Genomic DNA, 11,847 nt, shown 5'->3' on the forward strand with positions numbered 1-11,847 from the left:
TGGGTTGCGGTGGAGGACTCCTTAGTGATGGATGCTATCTTTTTGAGCCTTTGCCTTTTGAAGAACCACACAGCACATCCCGTTGACCCTCACCAATTTAGAAAGCATCCTGTCGACATGCATCAAGGCTTGGTATGATAACTGTTTTGCCCAAAAGACCACAAGAAACAGCTGAAAGTTGTTGACACAACCAGTACAATTTGAAAACTAGCCTACCCTCCATCAGAATCCGGTTTAATAGTAACTGCATATGTGATGAAATTTGTTGTTTTGCAGCAGCAGCACAGTGCAATATGTAAAAAAAAACAATAAATTAAAATAAGAAATATGCATATGTAATAAGTAATGCAAAAGAGAACAAGAAGTAGTGAGATTCATTGTCCATTCAGAAATCTTATGGCGGAGGGGAAGAAGTTATTTCTAAAATATTGATTGTACGTCTTCAGGCTCCTGTACATCCTCCCTGCTGTTAGTTATGAGAAGAGGGCTTGTCCTGATTGATGGGGGTCCTTAATGATGAATGCCATCTTTTTGAGGCATTGCCTTTTGAAGATGCCCTCAATGCTGGGGAGGCTAGTGCCCATGATGGAGCTGGCTGAGTTTGCAACCTTCTGCAGCTTTTTCTGATCCTGTGCAGTCACCCCTCCATATCAGACGGTGATGCCACCAGTTAGTATGCTCTCCATGGTACACTTGTAGAAATTTGTTAGAGTCTTTGTTGACACACCAAATCACCTCAAACTCCAAATGTGCCTTATTTGTAGTTCCATCAATATGATGGACCCAGGATAGATCTTCAGAGATGTTGACTCCCAGGAAACTGCTCACCCTTTCCACTGCTGACCCTTGCTGAGGACTGGTGTGTGTTCTCTCGACTTCCCCTTCCTGAAGTTCAAAATCAATTCCTTGTCTTTCTTTCTGTCTTTCTTTCTTTTTCAATCTCTTTATTAGGTTTCAAAATTAAACATAACAATAATAGTAATGATACATAGAGATCGGGATTACAATAATAACAGTTAACATGTACAAGCACAAATTCCAAGTAGCAAATATAGTTTAGCCTCCCAATCTCATAGTAATTGACCATGAAAAAGATATTAATAAAGAGAGAAAAGAAAACTCCCTAAACTAAAAAGAAACTAAACTAAAAAAAACAAACAAAGCTTGGGCTGTCAGATTACCTCGGCCAAAATTATTTGTCGTTAACTCCGCTCCTCTATACATGAAAAAAATGACTACAAAGGATTCAGAAAGGGTCAACTTACATCATATGAAAATATTGAATAAATGGCCTCCAAGTTTCTTCAAATTTAACCGAAGAATCTGTAGTACCACCCCTGATTTCTTCCAAGTTTAGGCATGCTATTGTTTGGGAAAACCATTGAAATGTAGTGGGGGAAATTAGAATCTTCCCATTTAAATAAAATGTATCTTCTGGCTATTAATGTCACAAATGCAATTAGACGGCAAGCTGACCTGGATAAACGTCGAGAGTCTATCACTGGTAGTCCAAAAATTGCAGTAATAGGATGAGGTTGTAAACCAATATGCAGAACTGCTGAAATAATATCAAAACTATCTTTCCAATATTTTTCTAAAAGAGGACAAGACCAGAACATATGCGTCAAGGAAGCTACCTCAGAATTATATGTATCAGAAATAGGATTTATATGGCAATAAAAACGAGATAACTTATCCTTGGATATATGAGCCCTATTAACCACTTTAAACTGTATCAAGGCGCGTCTGGCACACATTGAAGAAGTAATGACTAGTTGAAGAATTTTTCCCATTTCTCTGTAGGTAAAGATATTTGAAGTTCTCTTTCCCACTCATACTTAATTTTATCAGATGTACCTAGACATATTTTCGTAATGAGATCATAAATAATTGCTATAAACTCTTCTGAAAGGGGTTTAAACCTGAAATTTTTTCTGTAACTTCAATTTGATGATGATATCGAAAAGGTAGATACAGTAATCTATAGGTATCTGAAAAAGTGTGATCTAGGCAAATTATATTTATTAGACAACTGTTCAAAAGACATAAAACAGTCATCCATGAATAAATCACGAAAACATGTTATTCACTTTGTTTTCCATAGAAAAAAAGCTTGGTCAATTCTAGATGGTTGAAAGAAAAAATTAAATCTTGACAGGATAAATTTGTTCAATCCAAAGAATTTACGAAATTGAAACCATATTCGTATTGCATGTTTAATTATTGGATTTATCATTTGTTTATTTAATTTTAATTTTATTTAATTTAGTAAGTGCAAAGGGAAGCACAGCTCCTAGAATAGAAGCCAGTGAAAAACCCTGTACAGACTCCCGCTCGAGGTTCATCCATTGTGGACTTTGAGTTTCATCCAGTTCTTGTGTCCAGAACGTTGAATATTGAATCTTAATTGCCCAGTAGTAGAATTTAAGATTCGGCAAAGCCAAACCACCCTCTTTTTTTGATTTCTGTAAATATTTCTTACTTAACCTGGGATTTCTATTCTGCCAGATATATATGAAGAAATTTTAGAATCAATAATATCAAAAAAAGATTTAGGGATAAAAATTAATACTGCCTGAAATACAGTACATACAAAAATTTAGGTAAAATAATCATCTTAATAGTATTAATTCGACCAATCAAAGATAAAGACAAAGGGGACTATTTAGTAAACAGTTGTTTAGTATGATTGATTAAGGGCAAAAAATTAATTTAAAATAGATCCTTATGCTTCTTAGTAAGTTTAACACCTAAATAAGTAAAATAATCTGTAACTAATCTAAATAGTGATTGTCTATAAATTGGAACTTGCATATTTAATCAGAAAAGCACACTCTTATTACGATTCAATTTATAACCAGAAAAACTACTAAACTGAGCAAATAATGTTATTACTGCAGGGATGGATTTCTCTGGGTTAGAGAGATATAGTAACAGGTCATCTGCATATAGTGATACTTTATACACCCCATTCCCATGAATAATGCCAAATATATTAAGTGAGTCACGAATAGCAATTGCCAAAGGCTCCAGGGCACTATCAAAAAGTAAGGGACTTAAAGGACAGCCCTGTCTAGTTCCTTGAAAAAGCCTAAAAAATGGGGATCTCTGATTATTGGTAAATACAGCAGCCAGAGGTGTATGATATATCAATTGAATCCAGGATATAAATCTTGAGCTGAAATTAAATTTCTCAAGTATATCAGATAAAAATTCCTATTCAGGTCTGTCAAATGTCTTTTCGGCGTCAAGCGAAATAACACATTCTGGGGTTTTAACTGAAGTAGTGTATATAATGTTCAATAGCCTCCTAACATTAAAATGTGAGTAACGATTTTCAATAAATCCTGTCTGATCTTTGGAAACAATTTGTGGTAGTACCTTCTCTATTCTAATTGCTAATATTTTGGAAAAGATTTTAGAATCCACTTTCAACAAAGATATAGGTCTATATGATGCTAATTCCTTGTCTTACTGACGTTGAGTGTGAGGTTGTTTTTCTGTCCCCACTCAACCAACTGATCTATCTCACTTCTGTATGTCTCCTCATCACCATCTTAGATTTTGCCAGTAACAGTTTATCAGCAAACTTATAAATGACATTTGAACTGTGCCTAGACACACAGTCATAGGTAAAATGTGTCCAGGATGTGGAACAAATTATAAAACCGCAAAAGGTTTACAATAATTGGCTTCCTTTACAAAGGTCATATGATAAACATTGTGAGAAGTGATGATATTTTAGGTTCACAGATCTAACTCTTTATCAAACATAAATCTTCCTCTTCCAGGGTGCCATAAAGGAGGTGATTTGTGCAAGTAGCTCTATGGAAACAATCAAATATTCCCGTTTCAGTCTGCTACAGCTGAGAACCACAACTACATTTAATGTCTGTACAGTTAGTCACATTATTTTAAGGCAATTTAAAAAAAATTATCACTACTGAAAGCCGACGGAACTTAAACAGATTCTGGTCACCGGCATGAGGAACCTGATAGCAGAAGAGGATGCCACTTTGGTTTAAAAGTTCGTCTAAGGAAGCGTGACTTTTGACTCCTAATACCGACCATCTTGCTGGCAAACGTACAGTCTCTGGTAAATAAATTCGAAGATCTCAGAGCTAGACTGCTGTACCAGAGGGACGTTAAAAGCTATTGCATTTTGTGGTGTACAAACAGTGCGGTACTGTCCCAGTCCTGCTCACCCGACCTGGAACATCTCGCGATCAAGTGTTGTCCATTTTATCTGCCGTGGGAGTTTTCAGTGATCATCTTGGTAGCAGTGTACATTCCACCTCAGGCCAGTGTAAAACAGGCTCTAGACAAACTGAGCGACATAATAAACAGCCATGAAACAGCGCAACCTGATGCCTTCCCCATCAATTTGAGGGATTTCAAATGGGCCAGCTTGAAAAAGTCTCTAAATAATTATTACCAACAAATCACTTGTACCAAAGGAACTAACACACTGGAGCACTGTTACACCGCCATCAAGAGTGCTTACCGTGCTATCCCATGCACTGAATTTGGAAAGTCTGATCACCTGGCTGCACTCCTACTCCCTGAGTATCGGCAGAGACTGAAGACTGCAGCACCAGTATTGAGAAAGAAGAAGGTATGGACAAGGGAGGCACAGGAGTGTTTACAGGACTGCTTTGAATCGTTGGACTGCACTGTATTCAGGGATTCATCTTCGAATCTGAATGAGTACACCACAGCTGTCACTGACTTCATTAAAGCCTGTGTGGATGAGTGTGTGCCTATGAGAACATACTGTACATACCCAAATCAAAAACTGTGGATGAAGCAGGTGGTTTGCAGTCTGCTGAGGGATAGATCTGTGGCGTTCATGTCTGGCAACCCAGGTCTGTACAAGAAAACCACCCACGACTTGCGAAGGGCTATCTCAAGAGCAAAGGAACAATTCTGAAAGAGGTTGGAGGCGAAATCGGATGCACGTCCACTCTGGCAAGGTTTGCAGGCGATTACTTCCCACAAAGCGAAACCTAACATCGTGATGGGCAGTAATGCTTCACTCCCAGATGAGCTCAATGCCTGTTATGTATGCTTTGAAAGGGAGAATTATACTACAGCTATGAGGATCCCTACACCACCTGGTGACCTTGTGATCTCTGTCTTGGTGGCCGACATCAGGCTGCCTTTCAAGAAGGTGAACCCTTGTGAGGTGACAGGCTCCAATGGAGTACCCGGAAGGGCTCTGAAAACCTGTGCCAAACAACTGGCAGGGGTGTTCAAAGACATTTCTAGTCTCTCATTCCTACAGGTGTAAGTTCTCATCTGCTTCAAAAGGGCAACAATTATACCATTGTCCAAGAAGAACAGTGTAAGCTGCCTTAACGACTATCATTCAGTAGCACTCACATCTATGGTGATGAAGTACTTTTGAGAGGTTGGTTATGGCTAGAATTAATTCCTGTCTCAGCAAGGACCTGGACCCACTGTAATTTGTCCATCGTCACAATAGGTCTACAGCATATGCAGTCTCATTGGTTCTTCATGCGGCCTTGGATCACCTGGATGATATGAGTACATATGTCAGGACGTTGTTTATTGACTACAGCTCAGCATTTAACACAATCATTCCTACATTTCTGATCGAAAGCCTCCAAAACCTGGGCCTCTGTGCCTCCCTCTGCAACTGGATCCTCGACTTCCTAACCCGAAGACCACAATCTGTGCGGATCGGAAATAACATCTCCACCTTGCTGGCAATCAACACTGACGCACCTTGGTGATATGTGCTCAGCCCACTGCTCTACCCTGTCCACACCCATGACTGTATGGCTACGCAGAACTCAAATGCCGTCTATAAATTTGCTGATGATACGACTATTGTACGTAGAATTTCAGATGGTGACGAGAGGGCGTACAGGAGCAAGATATATCAGCTGGTTGAGTAGTGCTGCAGCAACAACCTTTCACTCAATTTGAGACCAAAGAACTGAATATGGACTTCAGAAAGGGTAAGATGAGGGAACACACAACAGTTCTCACAGAGGGATCAGAAGTGGAAAGAGTGAGTAGTTTCAATTTTCCTGTCAATATCTCTGAGGATCTATCCTGGGCCCAACATATTGATGCAGCTACAAAGAAGGCATGACAGCAGCTATATTTCATTGGGAGTTTGAGGAGATTTGCTATGTCACCAAAGACAATCACAAATTTCTTCAGATGTACTATGAAGAGTATTCTAATTGGCTACATCACCATATTGGGGGGGGGGCTACTGCACAGGATTGAAATAAGCTAAAGAGAGTTATAAACTGTCAGCTCCATCATGGGCAAAGTTCAATGTACTGTATATTTTTTATCAAGGTATGTATAAATTATACAACCTTGAAATTCATCTCCTTACAGGCAGCCACAAAACAAAAACCTGAAAGAACCCATAAAAAAGACTAACAAAAGCCCAATTTGCTCAGAGAAAAAAAACACAAATTGTGCAAACAATAAAACCCAGCAACAGCCGGCTAAAGTGTGTCCATAGGCACAAAGCCCGGGACAGCCGGCGCCAGCCCATAGCCTCAGCCCCAGTTCATCACACAGCTGAGCACAACCGAGCTCGCAGACACAAAACCCAGAGCAGGCCACAGCCTCAGCCCCAGTTCATCACACAGCAGAGCACAACCGAGCTCGCAGACATGAAGCCCAGAGCACCTGGAGCAGCCCATAGCCTCAGCCCCAGTTCATCACACAGCAGAGCACAACCAAGCTCACAGACACGAAGCCCGGAGCAGGCCACAGCCTCAGCCCCAGTTCATCACACAGCCGAGCACAACCGAGCTCACAGACACAAAGCCCAGAGCACCTGGAGCAGCCCATAGCCTCAGCCCCAGTTCAGCACACAGTAGAGCACAACCGAGCTTGCAGACATGAAGCCCAGAGCAGGCCACAGCTTCAACCTCGGTGCTGCAGAGAGCAGAGTGAACATCATGGAGCAGCGAGCAGAACAGGATCAGCCCTTGCCTCGGGTCCCAACAACTAGACTTTTCAATCCAACTGGCCCAGCATTTAAATTGTCTAAACATTGGGTCATTCCCCACACTAGGACCTGGGCTCCGCCGCATCAATGTGCACAGGGCCTGGACCCCACCGCCATGTTCTAGTCCGTACCTGACCTTTCCAAATGGGCCCGGTGCTTAGATTGATCAGACCTCACTGCTGGTTTAGGTGGAGAGATCCAAAACTCCTACGCACCACTCACTCCAACTTTGTCTTGAATGTGCCTCGACCTTGTTCTGACCACTTCTCCTCGAATATGCCTCAACCTTGCTCTGACTTTGCATCGCACCTGCATGCCTTGACCCTCGACTCAGCCTTGCCTTCGCGCGCCTCTTCATTGATTGCAGTGATCATTTATCTCAATTTTCCACAGAAAATGTGTTATTAATAAAGAATTGAATTGTATCTCTTGCTTTATGAGCCATCAGTAAGCTGTCGCCCATCTTCAGTAGCGCCATCTTAAACCAGACACCAGTCTCTATAGTATCCAGGACATCTTCAAGGAGTGATAGCTTAAAACGGCAGCATCCATCATTAAGGACCACCATCACCCAGGTCATGTCTTGTTATCATCAGGAAGGATGTACAGAAGCCTGAATGCACACACTCAACATTTCAGGAACAGCTTTTTCTCTTCTGTCATTCAATTTCTGAATGGACATTGAACCCATGAACACAACCTCAATACTTTTTTATTTCTATTTTTTGCACTACTTATTTAACTATTTAATATATATACTTACTGTAATTCATGATTTTTTTCTATTATTATGTTTTGCATTGTAATGCTGCTGCAAATTCAACAAATTTTACGACATATGCTGGTGATATCCTCCTTGCTGACGATCAACACTGGCACACCTCGGAGGTGTGTGCTTAGCCCACTGCTCCACTCTCTACATACACATGACCGTGTGGCTAGGCATAGCTCAAATATCATCTATAAATTTGCTGACGATGCAACCATTGTTGGTAGAATCTCAGGTGGTGATGAGAGGGTGTACAGGAGTGAGATATGCCAACTAGTGGAATGGTGCCGCAGCAACAACTTGGCACTCGACGTCAGTAAGACGAAAGAGCTGATTGTGGACTTTAAAATGAAAGAGCTGACTGTGGACTTCAGGACAGGTAAGACGAAGGAACACATACCAATCTTCATAGAGGGATCAGAAGTGGAGAGAATGAGCAGCTTCAAGTTCCTGGGTGTCAAGATCTCTGAGGATCTAACCTGGTCACAAACTATCAATGTAGTTATAAAGAAGGCAAGACAGCGGCTATACTTGATTAGGAGTTTAAAGAGATTAGGCATGTCAACAAATACACTCAAAAACTTCTATAGTTGTACTGCGGAGAGCATTCTGACAGGCTGCATCGTTGTCTGGTATGGAGGGGCTACTGCACAGGACTGAAAGAGCTGCAGAAGGTTGTAAATCTAGTCAGCTCCATCTTGGGTACTATCCTACAAGGTACCCAGGACATCTTTAGGGAGCGGTGTCTCAGAAAGGCAGCATCCATTATTAAGGACCTTCAGCACCCAGGGAATGCCCCTTTCTCACTGTTACCATCAGGCAGGAGGTACAGAAGCCTGAAGGCACACACTCAGTGATTCAAGAACAGCTTCTTCCCCTCTGCCATCCAATTCCTAAATGGACATTGAATCTTTGGACACTACCTCACTTTTTTTTAATATACAATATTTCTGTTTTTGCATTTTTTTAAAATCTATTCAATATATGTAATTGATTTACTTGTTTATTTATTATTATTATTTATTTTCTTTTTTCTCTGCTAGATTATGTATTGCATTGAACTGCTGCTGCTAAATTAACAAATTTCACGTCACATGCCGGTGATAATAAACCTGATTCTGATTCTGATATCAAACCCGATTCTGATTCTGATAAATTTATTGCATCTATTGTCCACTAGGGGACAATATCACCTCAGAGTTCCAGGCATGTTACAGTATGAAGTGCCTAATCCATACAATGGCTGAATTTTAACTTGTATCTTGGAAATGGGAGAGCCACCAATGGGAAACTTTATGAAGAGTATTTTCCAAAGGTGCTTAGCATACCAATTTGAATCACATGGCCTTGGATCACCTGGATGATATGAAAATCTCAAGTTCTCGATATTTATTGCTCATTTATTTATTATTATTATTTCTTTCCTTTTGTATTTGCAGTTTGTTGTCTTTTGCACCCTGGTTGAATACCCAAGTTGGTACAGTCTTTCATTGATTCTATTATGGTTATTATTCTAGCATGAATTTATTGAGTATGCCCGCAAGAAAATGAATCTCAGGGTTGTAAATGGTGACGTATATATACTTTGATAATAAACTTACTTTGAAATTTGTTAAACTCACTGACTTTCCCAGGCAGTTTGTTTTTTTGTTCCAGAATCCAACATCTGCAGTCCATTTTGTCTCCACATTGCAAAGATGGTGGAAACCAGTAATATTCCATAGAAACAAGACATAGAAACCAGAATTGCTGGTTTTTGTTCTGAATACCATTTTAAAAAAACATAAATCGTTTCCTTCCTGAAGCTCAATGGCTAGAAATAGGACTGTTGAACATCTATAAAATGGTTGGTTTTCAATCTAATTTCCATTTTACTCACAGTAAATCACACTGGAGAGCACTTCTGAGTGAAATTGGAATTTGAACAAGCACTTCTGTGCATTAATGTTAAAGCACCTGAAGTTTACCCAGCATCAGACATACACCAAATGATATCATCAGTCATATATTTATAGTGACATAAATTAGAGCAGAAGAGTCCATATTTTAATCATCATTGAGCAACCTCAGTCAAACTAGGAGCATGTTGCACTAGTTTATTCCCTATCTTTTACTGCCATTATTTAAAGAACATCAGATGATCAACTAGGCAAATGCAGAGATGACTGTAGTCTGCTCAAATGTTTAAAATCCTGACTGTGCAGAAAGTAACAGTTCAAAGTAAATTTATTATCAAAGTACATATACATCACCATGTACAACCCCGAGATTTATTTTTCTTGCGGGACTGCATCAGTGGGGTGGACAACCAGTGTGTAAAAGACAACAAGCCGTGCAAATATAAAAAGAACAAAAACAAAGAAAGAATAAATGAATAAATAACCAATAAATACTGAGAACATGTGATGAAGAGTCCTTGAAAGTGGGTCCATGGGTTGTGGGAATATTTCAATGATGGGGCAAGTGAAGTTGAGTGAATTTATCACCTGTGATCCAAGAGCCTGATGGTTGAGGGTTAATGACTATTCCTAAACCCGGCGGTGTGTGTTCTGAGGTTCATATACCTTCTTCCTGAAGGCAGCAGTAAGAAGAGAGCATGTCTTGGGTGGTGGGGCTCCCTGAGGATGGATGCTGCTTTCCTGTGCTAACACTCTGTGTAAGATGTGCTTAATGGTAGGGAGTGCTTTATTCATGTCGTGATGGACTGGGCCATATCTACTACATTTTGTAGGATTTTCCACTCAAGGGCATTGGTGGTTCCGTACCTGGCTGCAATGCAGCCAGTCAATATACTCTCTGCAGCACACCTATAGAATTTTGTCTAAACTTTAGATGTCATGCCAAATCTGGTCAAACTTCTGGGGGAGTAGAGGTACTGCCTTGCTTTCTTTTTAATTGCACTTACATGCTAGGCCCAGGACAGTTGCTCTGAAATGATAACATCAAGGAATTTAAAGTTGCTGACCTTTTCCATTTCTAATCCCCTGATGAGGACTGGGTCATGGACCTCCAGTTTCCTCCTCCGGAAGTTACTAATCAGTTCCTTGGTCTTGCTGATAATTGTTGTTGTGACACCACTCAGGCAGATTTTCGATCTCACTCCAATATGCGGATTCGTCACCATCTTTGATTCGGCCTACAACAGTGATGTTGTCACCAAACTTAAATATGGCATTGGAGCTGTGCTTAGCCATAAATGTAAAGCAGGTAGAGCAGAGGGCTAAGCACAGAGCCTTGTGGTACACCTGTGCTGATAGAGATTGTGGAGGAGATGTTGTTGCCAACCTGAACTGACTGGTGTCTGCAAGTGAGGAAATCGAGGATCTATTTACATAATGAGATATTAAGCTTAGTTAGTTTTGAGGTGATGATACTATTGAATGCTGAGCTGTAGACGATAAAGAGCATCCAGATGTATTCATCTTTGGTGCCCAGACGTTCCAGTATTGAGGTTATTTTTCCAGAATTTAGCCATGATGTTATTCATTCAGTAGTGCTGACACTACTGACAGCAGTTTATTACTGGAAGCATTGTTTTCAATCAGCCTATCCCTTCAGGATAAGTCATGATCAGGAAGCAAAGGCAGGCCCATCAATGAAGGGCACACTCCACTGACAGTCTTCAGAGACATCGCATCCTACCTGGAGCTTTACAATGAATGATTATTTGCATGCCCTGGTTTTTCTCTGATTTCATTATCAAGAGAAAAAAAATTATATAGAAAAACCTGCGAACATTTTCTTGTTCCTTGACTGCTATTTTTATGGAGGTCACATTGACTGTCGATTTCATTGACACAGGATCTTTCAAAGTGGCTGGAGCATTGCCCTGTCTTCCAACCTGCTGCACACTGCTGTATCAGAGAGATCAACAGGCATTAGATTTGCAAAGAGACAAACTTCTTTACTTCAATTTCAATGAAGTTGGTAGTTGGAGATTTCAGGCTCGGACGAAGAATGAAAGGAACAAATTATGAATTAGACAGAGTTTAATTAATTTGTTTCATTTATTTTTCATTTAATTTATTTCATTATTATTTAAACAGAGTGAAACTATAAAATGCACAAAGGTATT

This window comes from Mobula hypostoma, chromosome 19 (genome assembly GCF_963921235.1).
Source record: "Mobula hypostoma chromosome 19, sMobHyp1.1, whole genome shotgun sequence".
NCBI lineage: Eukaryota > Metazoa > Chordata > Chondrichthyes > Myliobatiformes > Myliobatidae > Mobula > Mobula hypostoma.